This window comes from Brachyhypopomus gauderio, chromosome 1 (assembly GCF_052324685.1).
Source record: "Brachyhypopomus gauderio isolate BG-103 chromosome 1, BGAUD_0.2, whole genome shotgun sequence".
NCBI lineage: Eukaryota > Metazoa > Chordata > Actinopteri > Gymnotiformes > Hypopomidae > Brachyhypopomus > Brachyhypopomus gauderio.
In genome coordinates this window covers 18,956,134-18,973,542 of record NC_135211.1, presented here as the reverse complement: position 1 = coordinate 18,973,542, position 17,409 = coordinate 18,956,134, and the positions used below count along the sequence as shown (strand labels likewise).

The window sequence follows — 17,409 nt, the reverse complement described above, 5'->3', positions numbered from 1 at the left end:
CATGTTCCCCAGGCTGTCCAAATGCGTTCTCCCAAAGATGCACTGCAAGAGCTGATCAGAAACCAGACCTCAGGGTGGCCGTAAAGTTTATTGTCACATAACCAATATTTCTTCTCCAAGTGTTGAATCATCCCTTTCTACCTGATATACTCTTTTACTTGCTGCTACAGAGACTATATATGGGTAGAGCGGGACTGCAGTGACCACCATTATAACCAGCAAAAGAGCTCAGGTACCTCTTCTGCATTAATCGCTCGTGTAGTTTGTAAGGGCAGACATGCTAATTGACTTTCTGTCTGTGCTGAAATATAAGTTGTTGTATGTGCGTACGTGTGCACGTGTGTGTATGTGCATGTGGGTTTGTGTCTGTGTGTGCATGAGTGTATGTATGCACGTGTGTTTGTGCATGTGTGTGTCTCCTTTAATTCTGTTCCCTGTCTCACATGCAATGATGCTTATGTCTTGATTACTTTCAGTCAAGGTCCGTGTGAGCTACAGAAAAAGAGACGATGTGATGCGATGTGATGAAAGAATACCAACAGAGGAGGAGAGAGAGAGAGAGACAGAGAGACAGACAGAGAGAGATAGTCTGTTAGTCTGTGTTTTGCCCCCCGCCCCACACACACACACACACACTCACACACACACACACACACACACACAGACACACACACACACACACACACACACACACACACTCACACACACACACACACACACACACACACACACACACACACACACACACACACACACACACACTCACACACACACACACACACACACACACACACACACACACACACACAAGGCTTAAGGGCAGTAGCCACCTTCCCCATCACTCTGCCTCAGGCTGCGTTGGGCTCCCCCTGCCACTGCCACACAGCGGATCTGAGCACACGTTCACAGACACGTTCCAAGTAAGCCATTGTCATGTTTGCTCAGTTGTTGCTTAATTGATTTGGGACACAAATAGAGCACACTGTGTTGGAAGGGAAGTCATGGAAGGGATGCAGTCTTCCTGAGAGATCGCACTGCGTTTCTGCTGTGAACAGTGAAAGACGTCCATGCTGTTTACCCTTCTGGAAGAGAACATCTGGAGATAGTCACGCATACGTAGTGACAGCACACACACACACACACACACACACACACACACACACACACACACACACACACACACACACACACACACACATGCATGCACACAAACACTTATACACACACAGTAAACCAGCACACATAGGTGCACACGCAAGTGGAAACATTAATACCATCATTAGACCTAAATGAACTGCATATAGCACACAATTAAAAAGGGTATAGGGTTTATGAAATGGGGTTTATTATGTAGGGTTTTTGATATAGGATTTATAATATAGGGTTTATTATATGAGGTTCATGATATAGTGTTTGATATGGGGTTTATGATATTGGGTTTATGATATAGGGTTTATTATAAGTGGTTTATGGTATAGGTTTTTTTATTGTCTTCTTTTATTCTTATTTTAGTGGTTCAGTATACTAAAACCTCTGGGATATGAGATTGTTTCACAATAAGTCATTTTTGTGTGACATTAAAAGATTTTTGCTTTGGGATTTATCGAGATTAAAGTGCTGCATCAGCAGGGTTATGGTTAGGGTTAGATTAGATTTAGGTGTTAGGTTTAGATTAGAGTTAGGTGTCAGGGTTAGATATAGATTTTAGGGTTAGATTAGAGTTAGGTGTTAGGGTTTGATTAGAGTTAGAGATTAAAGTGCAGAATTAACAGTAATTTGTTAAGCTCTATTAAGGCTCTATTAAGGCTCTGTTAAGGCTCTATTAAAGCTCTATTAAGACTCTATTAAGGCTCTGTTAAGGCCCTAATAAGGCTCTATTAAGGCTCTATTAAGGCTCTGATAAGGCTATATTCAGGCTCTATTAAGGCTCTATTAAGGCTCTATTAAGACTTCATTATGGCTCTAATAAGGCTCTATTAAGGCTCTAATATTACAGTGTAGTCTCTACGCTCTCTGTGTGATGCTTCATTCCAGTACCACACATATTTGAAGAGAAAGAAAGAAAGAAAGAAAGAAAGAAAGAAAGAAAGAAAGAAAGAAAGAAAGAAAGAAAGAAAGAAAATAAGAAAGAAAGAAAGAAAGAAAGAAAGAAAGAAAGAAAGAAAAAGTATATAAAAATAAACAGGTAAAGGAACAAAGTAACTATTTGCTTCTATTTGTCAAGTTTTAGTGGCTATATTAGAGGTCTACGGTAGGTTCGTTGCCTAATGTAATGATGCCTTACGAATGAGTTTGTTTCCACCCAAAAGCTCCATGACATGTTGATTGATTTCAGTCATGTTCAGTAGGTGCATACTCTATCTGAAAGAGCTAGAATAAGCGTTAGAAGCAAAGGCACAACCCAGAGTCTTATGATGCTTCATAAGGTTTCAGCATTAGTTCTTTGTAAGATTTCATCTTTCATCTTATAAAGAAAGTCACTGCATCCTTGGTGCTTCATCGCTGGAACATGTGAACAAGCACTCACTATTAGTGTGAAATGGGCTAACATCTATTGTGTGCATGTAGTGTAAACACAATGATAAACACAGCAGGGCGTTCTTGGCCTGTAGGCCATGTTTAAAGAAGCACACAAACAGTCCAGATGGAGACACATCCTTTCGTTGGATCCTGACTCTGTATGTCAAAAAGTCACTGGTCAAAATGTTTTATTTCACTAATATTAATACAACAATGTAAAACCAGTGTCCACACACAGAGAGAAAAGCATTCATCAGCTGAGCCTACACAACATCTGTCTGGTATTGTGCAACTCCAGAGAATTGTTACTGCAACAGACATCTTTAAGGCCACCGAAAATTAGCGCATCTCAGAATGAAGCAGTAAAATGGCCTAATCGAGCCTCAATTGAGCCTCACTGCCCTGTGTGGAGTCATATGGTGCAGAACCCTCTGTTAGTCCTGACTAAACTACAGGCCTCTATAGCACGAGGCTGCTCTCTCCTCTGGCTGGGGTGGACTGAGGTTTAATCAGCATAAAAGCCCCTAAGAGCCAGGGGAGGGGCGGCGCAGGTCGCTGTGACACAGGTAAAGACGCTGATTGGCTGGATTCGTGGGAGCCGCTGACAACAGCCCGCCCTCCTTCCACGACGCCATATGTGATCCTGAGCTGTGCAGGCCGGGGTCCACCGTGCCTGCCTGGCCTGGGAGCAGAAGAGGCCTCGGTGTCGCCCACTGCTGCCATGCAACAGTGAGGCAGCTGTAATCTTGGCTAGACACACTTGCGGAAATAAACACAGGGTTTGCTCAGCTCTGAGCCTGTAGTGAGGGCAGGCAGGCCTTTTATCGGCGGACTGTGGGAAAGGTATTTTTAGAGTGCCACGGGTTTTGTCATGATAGCAAACCAGCTGAAAGAGGGAGAGAGACTTTTCATAAAGCCAACAGCTACATTAGTAAAACTGTCAATTGTGTCCTCCTATCCTACAGTACATCCCAGGCAGTGTCTTCTTGTGTGGTTTTATTTCAAAACATAATGTTGGCTTGCTGAACCAAGAGGAATTTGGTTCAGAAAGAATCTCTGCCAATGCTGTCACAGCACACACAAGTTCCAATTTCATGCATTTAGATTATGTATAATACAGAAAATTATCATTTTTTGAGCCAAGCTGAAGAGTTTGGAATTGTCTGAATGTGATCTGGAGCTCTATTGGACACACCTGTGTCCAGAGTAGTTACAAAAGAGTTTGTAGATGACAAAGAGTACATAATTTTGCCTGTCTATCTGCTCTGTCAGCTCTCAGATCTGCGAAGGTCGCCTAGTGGTGATCACAGCCCAGCTATCTGCCCCTACACACACTGACTGAACAGTTTGGGTTCCAGATGTCAGAGGTGGGGACTCGAGTCACATGACTTGGACTCGAGTCAGACTTGAGTCATTAATATTAAGACTTTTGACTTGACTTGAAAAAATATTCAGAGACTTAGACTTGACTTGGACTTTTACACCAATAACTTGGGACTTGAATTGGACTTGAACCTGTTTACTTGCAAAGACTTGATTTTTTTTTACCCCAAATCTAAGTTTTAAAGCGCATATTAATATTTATAAAGTGCGCCCCATTAATTTCATTTCCGTCCTTCTGACGCAGACCGGTCCTCTGCTTTTCCACACTCTGTACGTGTGTGTGTGCATGAGCTGCAGCACAACCAATCAAATGGGGGGTTGGCGAACGTAAATTTTTACCGGGCGGGGTGTAAAATTGACACAAATTAAGTATTATATCGCGATCGATCGATCGCCAGTGGTTGGTGCCAGAGCGAACTAGTAACTCATTGAATCATAGATGTGGATCAGAGGTAAATAAACTAGATTAGTTTCCGGCGTGAGAAATCGGATGTGTGGTGTGAGAGCGTGTGAAGACAGTCAAATGCGTGTGTCTCACGCTCAATGCGTGAGAGTTGGCAACCCTGGGTTCTGTATCTGAACTCGGGGAAGAGAGCCTCTCTCTGTCACCATCATAATATCCAGTTCTATCTCAGCATGGATTGTGTATTTGAAGACATCTACGTTGAGAAAAAAATATATTGACAAAAGTGGAGTGAGTTTTCAGCTATGGGGACATCATTCATCGTGCACAAATGACATACAGACTTTTGGCCAGCAAATGCAATGCAGAATAGTTTACTGAAATGTCTAAAGTTGTAGATTCCTGTTAATTGTTCAGTTCTTATATTTGTTTGTCTTGTGTCACTCACACATGTTCTCCAAGAAACCAGATAAGAGAAGAGAGGGAAAATGCTGTTATGGTTCTTTGTATTGTACTGTGAAAATATCAGCACTTTTTATTTGAACATGGAGTTCTACTTATGACTTTTTCACAGAATATTTATTTCTGGAAAATTGTAGTTTAAAGTATGAATATTTTTGCAGCTAAGTTTAACAAATTGAACTGTGCAATAAAGAGGTGTAATTTTAATTTTTTTTATACTTCGTGTTTTCAGTTGCACATGTTTTTATCAAGATTTGAGGAGAATACAGATTTTAAAAAGAACGCATGTCTATTATTTACATTTAAAATATACCTGCAACATTGGTAAAAAAAAAAAAAAAAGACTCGAAAGGACTTGAAATTCCAAGTTTCAGACTTGGGACTTGACTTGACTGTTGCCTGTCTTGACTCGAGACTTGACTTGACTTGAGTGTCTTTGCTTGAGACTTGACTCGGGACTTGAGGTATAAAGACTTGGACTTACTTGAGACTTGCAAAACACTGACTTGGTCCCACCTCTGCCAGATGTTTCTCACAGAAAAAGAACAAATATTTCGAAGCCAAGTTCCCTCAGAGCATGAAAAAGTAGAGGGCAAAGGAAGGGTCACCAATACACCCCATATACAGCAAACAAGTCACCAATACACCCCATATACAGCAAACAAGTCACCAATACACCCCATGGACAACAAACAGGTCAGAATAATGTCAATGTTGTACATTATTCTTCCCCCTCTTCATCTTCATCTCTCTCTCTCTCTCTCTCTCTCTCTCTCTATATATATATATATATATATATATATATATATATATATATATATATATATATGTCATGTTGTGGGGGGGGGCCCTGCCGGTCGCCCCCGTTTACAGCGGCAGATGTCCTGTTTTTGGTCACGTGATGTTCGTCCCTCAGGTGGGCGGGACCTGTGATCCGTCTCACCTGAGGGTCGTTTGTTTGTCTATATATGTCTTGTCTTTGTACCAGTTGACTGCTGGTTATTATTTCCTTCATTTGGAACAATGCACGGGTTTTTGGTTTGCACACTTTCTATTAAACCATCCTCTTTCCCTGAGACTTGGCGTGATCGCTTCCTCTTTAGTTGCTCACACCTGCCCGTCACAATATATATATATATATATATATATATATATATATATATATATATTAGGGGTGGGACGCGATTAAAAAATTTAATCGAATTAATCGGAAGCTTTGTAATTAATTAATCTAAATTAATCGCATTTTAATCGCATTTCAGTATTTTACATGAGAAATATTAATTTAAGTTTGAATGATGAATGAATCAATGAACATAATCATAAACTTCAACATCTTGTTTATTTTTCCACCAGTCTACTACACAGACCAATACATGAGTGCAGAAAACAGTTCAGAACACTGGAAATTCTGACCAAAAATGTTTGCTCAGGATATTGGAAGAATTTAAGTAAATCAGAAGATGTTTTTTAATACCATTTTAGATGGTATATTTTTCTTTAATTTCCCAGGCCTCTGCCACAGTGTAACGTTTCAGCCAGGAAGACACGGATCCAAATGCGGATTGCTGATGTTTTTATTTCTTGAGTGAATACGGAGTACTCGCACAGGTGAATAACTCCGTGTGGTGTGTGCAGTGTGTGAGTGCGGTTGTCGTGGTCAGGACGGTCCGAGTTCACGCCGGGTAGACAGATGGCTGGAGGTACAAAGGGGCTAGGCTGGAGACGAGGTCTGGAACGAGAGTAGAGGTCAAAACACAGGAGAGCAATCAGGAGATAACGCTTGGTAGATGGCATGCCAACAATACTTCGCAACCCGGAAGATAGAGGAGGAAGCTTAAATAGCGTGAAAGGGGAGGGGCGATGAGCGGCAGGTGAAACGCATCTCATGGCGATCATGTGCTGTTCCTGACTGTACCCCCCCTCCGACGAGCGGCTCCAGCCGCAACAGACCGGTTAGAAGGGGGCCGGCCACGACGCCTGGGAGCAGGGAAGTGAGGATGAGCAGCGTGGAATTCGGCGAGAAGAGGGGGGTCTAACACATCCCGCGCGGGGATCCATGCACGTTCTTCGGGACCGTAGCCCTCCCACTCGATCAGATACTGAAGCCCACCCTGACGCCGACGGGACTCCAGAATGGCGTGGATAAGGTAAGCGGGGCGCCCGTCGAGCTCCAGTGGTTCAGGTGGCTTGGCAAGAGACGGCGCCGCAGACATGGGACTGTAGAACACCGGTTTAAGCAGAGAAACGTGGAACACCGGATGGACGCGATACTGAGGGGGCAGTTGAAGCTCATACGAGACGGCGTTGACTCGCCGCAGGACCTTGAATGGACCGACGTATTTAGGGCTGAGTTTCTTGCATCGTCGCCGCAGGTTCAAGTCTCGCGTGGACAGCCACACCCTCTGCCCCGGGTGGTAGACCAGTGTAGGCAACCGGCGGCGGTCCGGGTGGAGTCTCCGGGTGTGAAGAGCGCGTCGCAGGTGCACGTGGGCCCGTTCCCAAGTGCGTGCACTGTTCTCGAACCAGTGATCCAGCGCCGGAATGTTTGACGGACTTTCGTCCCAGGGAAAGAAGGCCGGTTGATACCTGTACACACATTGAAAGGGGGTCATTTTGGTGGAGGAATGCATTAGTGAGTTCCGGGCATATTCCGCCCAAGGTAGGTATTTACTCCAGCCCGCCTGGGAAACGCAATATTGCCTCAGAAACCTCCCTATCTCCTGGTTTACTCGTTCTACTTCCCCGTTAGCCTGAGGATGGTAGCCGGAGGTGAGACTAATTGTGACCCCGAGCAGTTTGCAGAATTGTTTCCACAATTGTGACGTGAATTGGACACCCCTATCAGAAACAATATCCTCGGGCAACCCGAAGACTCGGAAAACGAACGTGAAAACAGCCAGGGCGGTTTCCATGGCAGTGGGTAACTTGGGAAAAGGAATTAAGCGACACATCTTGGAGAACCTATCGGCTACAACTAGAATGACAGTGTTGCCTTCGGACTTCGGTAAATCGGTGATGAAATCCATCGCGATATGGGACCAGGGTCGGCGAGGAATAGCGAGTGGAAGCAACTTTCCTACAGGGAGAGTACGGGGGGTGCGACTCGTCGCGCAGATGCTGCAAGCTAATATGTAATCGCGAACGTCGTCTTTCAAAGATGCCCACCAATAGAGCCGTGATATGAGATGTATGGTGCGTGTAATCCCCGGGTGACCTGTACCCGCCGTATCGTGAGCCAGTTGTAAGAGTCGTCCTCTCATAGACACGGGGACGTACTGTTTTCCTGCCGGGCAATCGTCTGGACGGGGATCTGTGCGTAGTGCTTCCTCCATCTCGCCTTGCAAATTCCACCGAACGGCAGCTACGAAACAGGTGCGTGGCAATATGTACTCCGGTTTCTTTTCTACGGGGTCTTTATCGTGAATGCGTGAGAGGGCATCGGCTTTTGTGTTCTTTGAGCCGGGTCTATAGGAGACAGAAAAACGGAACCGGGAGAAGAACAACGCCCATCTGGCTTGGCGAGGGTTAAGTCGCCTGGCTTCTTTTAAGTACTCCAAATTCTTGTGGTCAGTGTAAACAATAAAAGGGTGCTCCGCCCCCTCTAACCAGTGTCTCCACTGTTCTAAGGCGAGTTTGACTGCCAAGAGTTCACGGTTGCCGACATCATAATTTTGTTCTGCTGGTTGCAACTTCCTCGAGTAAAACGCACAAGGGACCAATTTAGGGGGGTTTCCTTGGCGCTGAGAGAGAACCGCTCCCACTCCCACCTCAGAGGCGTCGACTTCGACCACAAAGGGGACATGGGGGTCAGGGAGGTGAAGAATGGGTGCGGAGGAGAACGCTCCCTTGAGCAACGAAAACGCCCGGTCAGCCTCAGCCGTCCAGTCAAGGCGCAGACGCTGCCCGCCCCGCAGGAGATTCGTCAGCGGAGCGGCCACGGAGCCAAAGCCCCTGATAAAGCGACGGTAAAAGTTCGCGAATCCCAGGAATCGCTGGAGTTCCTTCCTCGTTCGAGGCACTGGCCATTGCGCGACTGCAGACGCCTTGTCCATATTCATAGAGATCCCCCCCGGAGACAGAGTACATCCCAGGAATTCCACGGAAGTCCGGTGAAACTCGCATTTCTCAGCTTTTGCGTAGAGGCGATGCTGCCGTAGGCGGGTCAGTACAGCGGAGACGTGCCGGACGTGGTCGGCCTCTGACGAGGAATATATAAGAATGTCATCAATGTAAACAATGACGTACTGTCCTATCATGTCTCGGAATATCTCATCCATAAACGCCTGGAAGACTGAGGGGCTGTTAGCTAATCCATACGGCATGACTAGATACTCATACTGACCTCGAGCAGTGACAAAAGCAGTTTTCCACTCGTCCCCCTCTCGAATGCGAACGAGATTGTAAGCACTTCGCAAGTCCAACTTCGTAAAGATGCATGCTCCTCTAAGACGCTCCTGTGAAGCGGAGATGAATGGAAGGGGATAAACGAATTTGGACGTGACGGCGTTGAGTGCGCGATAGTCAATACAAGGACGTAGTCCTCCCCCTTTCTTCTCCACAAAGAAGAACCCCGCCGCTACGGGTGATGTGGACGGACGAATGAAACCTTTCTGGAGGGCCTCGTCGACGTACTGTTCCATAGCCGCATCTTCAGGACGGGACAAAGGGTAAGGCTTAGTACGACGCGGAAGCAGCGACCCGGGCAGCAGCTCAATCACACAATCCCAGGGTCTATGTGGCGGCAGATGACTGGCATTGTCCTTACTGAAGACGTCGGCATACTCCTGATATTGCATGGGATAGGCGGTTTCGAGAGGAGAGTCGGGACTTTCTACAGACGTGGATCGGAGAGGTAAGTGCATACAACCCCCGAGACAGTGAGAACTCCACTTCGTGATTTCTCTAGCTTTCCAGGAAACAGTGGGGTCGTGTAATGACAGCCAAGGAAACCCGAGGACTACCGGATCGCGGGGTGACGGCAGGAGAAAGAACTGGATATGTTCGGTATGGAACAGCCCCACCTGGAGTACAACAGGTACAGTACACTGAGTAATAAGCCCTTCACCAATAGGCTGGCCGTTCAGGGCATTAACACGCAACGGAGGACTGACAGATGTCGTGGGGATGTGCAACCGATGCGCCAGGTCAACATCAATGATGTTTCCTGCAGCCCCCGAGTCTAACAGTGCAGAAAGGTGAGTGGATATACCTCCCCATGTGACTTGTACAGGCAAGTTAAGCTGGTTCTTACGGTTCAAACAAAACACTGGGTTGCTTACTCGTTTGTTCGTGCCGTCTTCTCCAGCGCGAGTAGGGCGAACAGGGCAGCGATCGCGGAAGTGACCTCTCTCACCACAGTACAGGCACAAGCCCTCTCGCAGACGCCGAGACCTCTCGTGTAGAGACAGGGGTGTTCTGCCCAGTTGCATGGGTTCTGCACCTTCACGCGTAGTGTCAGACGTCGGTTGATTCGGGCGACTCGAAGCAGCGAAGGCAGGACCTCTCCCTGACGTCGGACGGCGGGTGAGCAGCAGCTTGTCTACGTTGACAGCGGTTTGGATGAACTCCGACAGCGATTTTCCTTCACCCCGGCAGGCGAGCTCCACCTGAAGGTCTTGTCTTAGCCCTCTACGGAACACTGTCGTCAAGGCGGGTTCGCTCCATCCGCTGCCGGCAGCCAAGGTGCGGAACTCTCGTGCGTAATCGGCTGCACTGCGTTGTCCTTGGTGTATCTCACATAACATAGTGCCCACGTCTCTTCCTGCAGCTGGGTGATCAAACACGGACTTGAACAGCATGGAGAACTGAGCTTCGGATTCAAGTGCCGGGTCTTTACTGTTCCACAGTGCAGTACCCCAGGCACCAGCCTCCCCGGTAAGGTGTGTCAGGACGAAGTGGATCTTTTGTTTCTCTGTTTGGAACTGGACTGGGTGATAGTCGAAGTACATGGAACACTGCATGAGAAAGTTCTGACACCGCTCTGGAGAACCGTCGTACCGCTCCGGCACTGCAACAGGAATACAAGGAGGAAAACCAGGAGGAGCGACGGCGGCAGCAGCCTGGTGTTGAGAAGCCTGCTGTTGGAATACCTGCTGCTGTATCGCCTGGTGTTGTGCCACCTGTTGTTGGGCCGTCTGTAACTGCGCGGCTTGAGCTTGCATGGTCTCCGTGAGTCGTCGGACGTCTTCCTGGAGCGCGGCGATGGTGTTCTCTTGTTGGGCCAGGAGTGCAGGTACGTCCGCTGGATCCATTGAACGAGGCGAAGTATTATGTAACGTTTCAGCCAGGAAGACACGGATCCAAATGCGGATTGCTGATGTTTTTATTTCTTGAGTGAATACGGAGTACTCGCACAGGTGAATAACTCCGTGTGGTGTGTGCAGTGTGTGAGTGCGGTTGTCATGGTCAGGACGGTCCGAGTTCACGCCGGGTAGACAGATGGCTGGAGGTACAAAGGGGCTAGGCTGGAGACGAGGTCTGGAACGAGAGCAGAGGTCAAAACACAGGAGAGCAATCAGGAGATAACGCTTGGTAGATGGCATGCCAACAATACTTCGCAACCCGGAAGATAGAGGAGGAAGCTTAAATAGCGTGAAAGGGGAGGGGCGATGAGCGGCAGGTGAAACGCATCTCATGGCGATCATGTGCTGTTCCTGACACACAGACATCTCCATAGTGCCTAGAAGTGGTCTTCTGCTACTCAAATCAAATGACTGGATCTTCATCATCTATAGATTCATCATCTATAATATGAGCTGTCACACCAAGATAATTCTTGTTGTTAACAGAGGTCCAGTGATCCCCAGTCAGAGCCACATTTGTGGCGCTCTTCACAATAACCTGTTTTACTTCTCTTTCCTTATCATGCAGCTACTGGATTTTCTTCGACATTGTCTTTCTGGATGGTAGTTCGTAACTTGCATCAGTTGACGCAATGTGCAGCGCTTCTTGTAAGCCTTTATCTTCGACCACAGAGAGCGAACAACAACACAAATGTGACGCGTCATGTATAAACGCGTGCGGAGTCGCGCGCTACGGTCACTCGCGAAAGTTTAATCCAGTCTTAATGGTCCAATGAAGGTAATTTAAAAACCAGGACATTTCCTCACTTAAAACGCCCTGGACAGGATGTGAAATACGGACATGTCCCGGGAAATACGGACGTTTGGTCACCCTATCGTACTAGGAATACATTTAGCAGCTAAGTTATCATTACTGACCTGCGCGTTAGCACCAACGTGTTTTTCGTTGAGGAGGTAACGAAGGGTGGAAGTGCTCCTGTGATAAGCGAACTCCTTCATACATAAAGTGCAAATAACACTATTTGTGTTTGTACTTCCATCTGGAAGTTTCTTATATTTAAATTTCCCATCCACCAGCGTAGCCTCTTCAGTCATCTCCATCATGATCTTATTGTGCGTCCATATAATCTGTAGGCTATGTCTGGAACTCGTGCACTGAGAAAGATTCCACGGTGCAAAAGTGTCTCATGCATTAAAATGCGTTAATTTTTTTAGTGCGTTAATTTTCCTGTAATTAATTAATCGAAATTAACGTGTTAAAGTCCCACCACTAATATATATATATTATCATTTAACATTTTAACATTTCTTCTTAGCTACTTCAGTCATTTTTTGTGTGACATTTGCAAACAGGAGAAAGACATGAGTTGGGAAAGAATGTAGCATGTAGCATGGACTATTTTAGTATATAATGTGTTCTTCTTTAACATATGGCATGGGCTACTTTAGCATTTAGCATGGACTACTTTAGCTTGTAGCATTGACTATAAAATGTGGCATGGGTTACTTTAGCATGTTGTGTGGGCTACATTATTGCAGGGTTGCCAACTTTTCAAGATTGCTTGGAGTGAGATTTGAACCTGGAGGAGGTGGCGAGTGTAAATTGTTGACGGGGGGGGGGGGGGTGGCAAATGTAAGTTGTCGAGGGGGGGGGGGGGGGGGGTTGAACGTAAAATGGACACAAATTAAGTGTTATATCGCGATCTATCGATCGCCGGTGGTTGGTGCCAGAGCGAACTAGTAACTCATTGAATCATATCTGATGTGGATCAGAGGTAAATAAACTAGGTTATTTTTTTCTGCATGAGAAATCGGAAGTGTGGCGTGAGAGTGTGTGAAAACGGTCAAATGCGTGTGTCTCACACTCAGTGCGTGAGAGTTGGCAACCCTGATTATTGTGCTGAATCTAGCACTGTCAAAGTAACACTGTAAAGGTCTTTGATTTAGACGTATTTGTGTTCCTCTTTGTGTCATGTCTTACTCAAGGGTGGTAGGGAGCACAGATAGCTTCTTTGCACCACGACATCATCACAGCAGTTCAGAATAACATGAGATCTGATTGCATGTTTGCTTCAAACTCTGTTGAGAAGTACTGTGTAATTTGGAAACAGATGAAAATATTACCTTCTCTCAGTGGAGAACATTTGTAACTCTATATTTTGTCACTGAGCACTATGAGATGGTGACCCAGAAAAGAACCGATTTATATAAATATAAAAAGCTAAGAGGAAATTACACACAAGAAGGGATATAAAATGATACATCAGACAGCAGGAGTAATTATCCTCTATGTGTGTGTGTGCGTCTGTGTGTCAGTGTGTGTCTATGGTTTTGTGTGTGTGTGTGTCAGTGTGTGTGTGTGTGTGTGTGTATTTGTGTGTGTGTGCATTTGTGTGTCAGTGTGTGTCAGTGTGTGTCTGTGATTTTGTGTGTGCGTGTGTGTGTGTGTGTGTGTGTGAGTGTGTATGTTTGTGTGTGTGTTTGTGTGTGTCAGTGTGTGTCTGTGGTTTTGTGTGTGCGTGTGTGTGTGTGTGTGTGTGAGTGTGTATGTGTGTGTGTGTGTGTTTGTGTGTGTCAGTGTGTGTCTGTGGTTTTGTGTGTGCGTGTGTGTGTGTGTGTGCGCATCTGTGTGTCAGTGTGTGTCTATGGTTTTGTGTGTGTGTGTTTGTGTGTGTGTGCGTCTGTGTGTCAGTGTGTGTCAGTGTGTGTCTGTGGTTTTGTGTGTGTGTGTGTGTGTGTTTGTGTGTGTGTGCGTGAGTGCGTGTGTGTGTGTGTGTGTGTGTGTGTGTGTGCGTGAGTGTGCATATGTGTGTAGGCCTGTGTTGGTTGTCTCTGTTGAAAGAAGATCTAGGTTCTTCCATATCCCATGTCTCTTTTATTCCATCTCTCCCATATCTGCTGGGGTCTGAGTGACATGGTGCCTCTTCTCTCCACAGAACCCTAATCAAAAGCATGACCTTCTTCTCATTTAAGGCCTGCCCTGGGGCTGGGGGTCAGTGGGCAGTGCAGGTGTGACTCAGAGGCTCAGAGGATGTGTAGAGGGCATCCGTGGGGCATTCGGATCAAGCCTGAGCCCTGATTGTTCACCTCCACCCACCCAGGAGACAGCCCCAGCCTTAAAGCCCACAGCTGTCAGCTCCCACGTGGAGGGAGTGTGCTGGCTCCTCCCCTGCTGCAAATGATGGGGGTGGGGCCATGTGAGAAGATAAGCACGGGAAACAGAGAGGGTTTCAAAGACTGCGACGGGCCCTCCTTCCCAGTTGGATGAGTTTAGATAGACCCCCATAAATAACCCCAGGGGGTCAGCATACCTGCCCCCCCAGGGCTGGCTGCTGAGATAATCACCAGATAAGGATGATGGGGCTATTACCCAGCGGAGGGCCTCCAGCGGCTCCATCCTAGAGCGCGGCGTGGTGCCCTGCTCCCACACCACTCAACCCCTTTAGTCCTGTTTGGGAGTTTTTGTTTCTCCTTCTTTGTTGTTGTTGTTGTTGATGTTGTTGTTGTTGTTGGTCTTGTCTTACTTGCATATTCTGCACATGGATAACGATAAAGATTGACCCCCTGAAAGTGAGCAGTGTTATGTATTTTGCATGACTTTGCTAAGACTGGAGTAGAGTTGTTTGCAAAAACAATACAACCTTTTTTTCATGCCAAATGTCTCCTTGTTTTTGACCATATTATGTTGTTGGTATTGCAGTGCAGAAAAGCACCTCTTACACGAGAAACAGGCCATTACTCTGAATGGAGGTTCAGCTTGAGGCAGTAACTGCTAAGACATTTGGCTCCCAGCCGTACTCCATGTAAATGCCCTACTCAGCTAACAGAGGCATGCGCTGAGTCTCACGGGCCGTCGCCTGTACCTCAAATCAAAGCAGCTACCCTCTCACTGTGATCCATTATAGTGCTAGAAAAACCCAGCGCCAAGTCATCAGGAGAGTTTTAGTCTGGAATCAGTATTGTGGTGCAGTTAGTCAACAATCAGGCTCTTGATACCACACTACACTATTGAGCATGCTCAGCAGGAAAAGTGCTACTGATACATTACTGAGCACGCTCAGTACTTAGCTGTGTTACCCTAAGCTACTGAGCATGCTTAGTAATAATAAGTAATAAGTGAGTTCAGACTCACTCCGCTCCTATACACTAGAAGGAGAGGGACGTTAATTCAGAATGGCCCTCTAACCGAGCCCTCCACCTGTGCCCTCCACCTGAGTTCTCCACCTGAGTCCTCCACCTGTGCTCTCCACCTGTGCCCTCCACCTGTGCCCTCCACCTGAATTCTCCACCTGTGCCCTCCAGCTGTATCCTCCACCTGTGCCCTCCACCTGTGCCCTCCACCTGTGTCCTCCACCTGTGCCCTCCACCTGAGTTCTCCACCTGAATCCTCCACCTGTCCTCCACCTGTGCCCTCCACCTGAGTTCTCCACCTGAGTCCTCCACCTGTGTCCTCCACCTGTGCCCTCCACATGAGTCCTCCACCTGTGCCCTCTACCTGTGTCCTCCACCTGTGTCCTCCACCTGTGCCCTCCACCTGAGTTCTCCACCTGAGTCCTCCACCTGTGCCCTCCACCTGTGCCCTCCACCTGTGTCCTCCACCTGTGCCCTCCACCTGAGTTCTCCACCTGAGTCCTCCATCTGTGTCCTCCACCTGTGCCCTCCACCTGTGCCTTCCACCTGAACGTGGGAGGTGCCACTCTGAAGTCTCACAACTCCCTTTTATTGGGAAGATGGTGTGTTATTCCCTGATTTATGAATGACTCTAATGTGGGAGCTTTAGTGCAGGAGGCTCTGCTGAGACGCCCCTCTGCACTCTTGAATTTTTCATCTGAAGTTGAGAGGATGTTCAGGTCCATAATGGTCATGTCTTATTAATGTGAGGTTTTCATAGCACTGTTTTAATCGCTGGATACGTGGCTATGCCTTGCTCTCACGCCGGGCCCTTCTCCATCTGCACACACCCACCCTCTCTTACACCACCCGCTTTCTGTTTCCCTCCTGTCCAGCCACTTACGCTCCCACATTTTGGATTCAACCTTCTTTAATTTCAAACCATGTGAGCTCAGACCTCACCTGGTGTATCTGTGGCTGTTAATGACTCTTATTGCAAGGAGAAATTGAAATGTTTAAAGTGCTTTTCAAGGACGTTTTAAGCAGCGAGCCCAGCAGGTGGCGTGCTGCATGTGTCTGGTGTTGCACTGGTTTCAGCGCCCCGGATACGGGGCTGTTTAGCAGAATGTTGTCCTAGGCAGTGATTCACAGCCTGGCTGGCAACCTCTGTTTTTATGGATGTATTTTTGAGAACAGCACTGTGGTGCTGTGGAGGCGACTGTGTACTTCACAGCTGTAATTAATGATTTTCTCGTCTGACTGAGCCTGCCATTTGTGGGACGCCACCCGTCTCCAGCAAAAACTCCAGTGCTAAGCAGCCCCACATTAAAAGGCCATTTTTAGACCCTTCACTTGCCTTGATGCCTTAGCAACCATGTAGCCCATCCATCTTCCCAACACAGAAACGACCAACCCAATCTGCCTTTTTGGCAGGTTCCAATTTGGTCTCTGATAAGGCAACCTGACCTCCAGTCTTTGAACCTGGTAGGCATTTAGGTTCTAATGCTTTATTTCCTTCCTCAAGCTGAAAAATAAATATCTTTTGTTCTTCTCTTCTTCATGTGGCTATGAAATCAAACAACGAGAGGAGTTTGGAAGCAGATGGCAACCCTCTCTGGGTCCTCCTGGGCAGCATCAGTCATGTCACGCTGATCCGAGTGACAAATGTCACTATTTCACCCACTCCAAACGATGATGTGAGGATGGAGTCATTTCTCAGGGCACGCTCAGTAGCTCCGTGAGCAGAAGGTGCAGAACAGACACGCTTTTGCCACCACGAGGGCTTATTCTATACACACCAGTGAGCTCTGCAGTATCACATGGCTTACAAATGTTTCCACAACCTGCTGAGATTTCAGTCACGCTAAGTGTTTCGTGTCTTTCTGTGTGAGTGTGCGTGTATGTGTGTGTGTGTGTGTGTGTGTGTGTCCTTATTAACAGGTTGAAATCTTAATAGCATTTAAGTACTAATTAGCAACATCACAGCAGTATATGCACTACAACAAGAAAAAGGTAATTAAGAAGTCTTAAAGTATTCTCAGTGAAGATGTATCGGATAGTTTAGGCTTGACTCCAGCACTGTGTTTAATAGCTGTAACTTTTTTTTGTTGTAGATGTAATTTCAGCCAGTTTTTATTTCAGCTTTGTTTCAGTTTTTATATCATTCATGTTTCTAGCCTAAATCTTACTGAGCACCAGACAGGGCCACACTGAATGAGGCTGTCA

General features: G+C 46.8%; 1 long non-coding RNA gene across 1 annotated transcript; it reads left to right on the top strand.

Annotated features, from left to right (window-relative positions):
* The first annotated feature begins 9,481 nt into the window (after window positions 1-9,481).
* Window positions 9,482-10,654, top strand: LOC143526886 (uncharacterized). The gene is made up of 3 exons (XR_013133978.1): window positions 9,482-10,294; window positions 10,367-10,453; window positions 10,539-10,654. It is a non-coding gene; the product is annotated as an uncharacterized LOC143526886 (long non-coding RNA).
* The last annotated feature ends 6,755 nt before the right edge of the window (window positions 10,655-17,409 follow it).